The sequence below is a fragment of the Mastomys coucha genome, chromosome X (genome assembly GCF_008632895.1).
Source record: "Mastomys coucha isolate ucsf_1 chromosome X, UCSF_Mcou_1, whole genome shotgun sequence".
Classification (NCBI taxonomy): Eukaryota; Metazoa; Chordata; class Mammalia; order Rodentia; family Muridae; genus Mastomys; species Mastomys coucha.
In genome coordinates, this window is record NC_045030.1 from 100,588,732 (window position 1) to 100,590,764 (window position 2,033).

The window sequence follows — 2,033 nt, forward strand, 5'->3', positions numbered from 1 at the left end:
TTTAAATATTACTCTGAAGAATTTTGAAATGTAAATTATGGTAGTTAAAAAAATTATACATGGGATGGGACCCAAGGCGAGTGGGCTGCCGGTGCGTCCCGCCACTGTGTGAGCAGGGCTGAGCGTCAGCTCGCTGAGCGTCTGCTCGCTGAGCCTGTGCAGCGAGGGCATGGAGACCACTCCCTGGGCACTCTATCTCCCGGGCGTTTGTCACCCAAGGGGGACTGAAGCTGACAGGAACAACACGTGTGGGCAAGTCTCTGAGCCGGGCTCCCTCTTTCCGTGCTTTCACTGAGGTCCTGCCAGGAACTGAGAAATGAGCTGCACCACTGAGAAGGCTCTTGGTGACACTAAAGCCCTTGTTGAAAGGTTGAGAGATCTTGATGATGCAGCAGAGTCTCTCATCAAGCAGACCACTGCCCTCTGCAAGCGAGTAAAAGCCATGAGGCACTATCAGAAAGAAATCCTAGAATTTAATGAAGTAGCAAGACATCGGCCACGAAGCACACTAGTTATGGGAATCCAGCAAGAAAACAGACAAATTCAGAGAATTACAACAAGAGAGCAAAGAACGGTGAGTATCCTTGAAAGAACACCAGTCTGCCTTGGAACTGATAATGAGCAAGTATCGAGAGCAAATGTTCAGATTGCTAATGGCCAGCAAAAAAAGCTGACCCAGGTATAATAATGAAGTTACAAGAAGAACACTCAAAGGAGTTGCAAGCACATGTTGACCAGATCACCGACATGGCAACAGTAATGAGAAAAGCTATTGAAATTGACAGAACAGCAGGGTTGCAAAGAACAGGAGTGAATATTTCAACTTGAACAAGAAAAAAAAGGCTTGAGAGAGACCCTTCAGATAACTCGAGAATCCTTTTTGAACCTTCGGAAGGAAGATGCGTCAGAGAGTACATCTCTGTCTGCCTGAGTGACTAACAGTGACCTGAGTCTGAGGAACAGCTGGCTGGCTCTCTGCATGGTCACTAGAACGGGCCCAGAAGTGAGTGGATGAGTGAACATAAAACCCAACTTTAGTCAGCCTTTCTCCTCTAGTATGTACAGGGGCACTGGCAAAGAGACAGCAGCAGAATGTATAACCAGTGGTCATAGACTGTGGTGCAAGAGGGCAGCAATGGAGGGGGAGACAAAAATAGATTAGACCCCAATCCCAGTTAGAAAGGAGAAGCTGAGCCACAGAGTCAGCAGTGAGTCTTCAAGGTGCTGCTGAGCACTGCAGTTTCAGAAGTGCTATTGGCTTCTTGGATGCTACATAGATCACCCTGAATACTCCTCATAAACGTTGGAAAGCCTAAATTATCATAATTTTAAAAGTAAAATATATATATATATATATATATATATGGAGCTGGAGAGATGGGTCACCACTTAAGAACACTGGCTGCTCGTCCAAAGGATCCAGGTTCAATTCCCAGCACCCACGTGGTGTCTCATAACCACCTATAACTCTGATGCCCTCTTTTGTCCTCCATAGGCGCTGCACACTTGCAGTGCACAGACATACCTGCAGGCAAAGTACCCATCCATATAAATAATGAATGAAATTTTAAATATTATATACATATAGCATAATATTAAAACAATATTTTCCTGGATCACTTCTTCTGATTCTATTGATGTACATCTAACCTTCTCTGCCTAAGATTTCAGTTTTTGTTTCTGCTTGATTTCTCTAAGCTTGATAGAAGAGGAGACTACATTGTCTATTTTAATTTTTACTAATAAGTCTTTATTATCTCATATACCAAAAATAGTACTTAGCAATAAATGGCATTTAATATTTTAATATTTTAATATTTTATTTATCCATCCATTCATATCCATCCATCCATTTTTGAGACATGTTCTCACTATGTAGCCCAGGGTTGTCTTAAAACTTTATCTCTGTCCTCAGCTTCTCAAGTCCTTGAATTTTAGGAGTGTACCACCACACTCATTTTAATACTTAGCTTTATACTGGTCTATAGTCTTAGCCTCATCCCCATGTTTATGTCTATCTTTGCTCTGATTAG

The 2,033-nt window shown here is 42.4% G+C and overlaps 1 pseudogene; it reads left to right on the plus strand.

Annotated features, from left to right (window-relative positions):
• Nucleotides 1–316: 316 nt before the first annotated feature.
• Nucleotides 317–1,015, plus strand: LOC116090804 (annotated as a pseudogene).
• The last annotated feature ends 1,018 nt before the right edge of the window (nucleotides 1,016–2,033 follow it).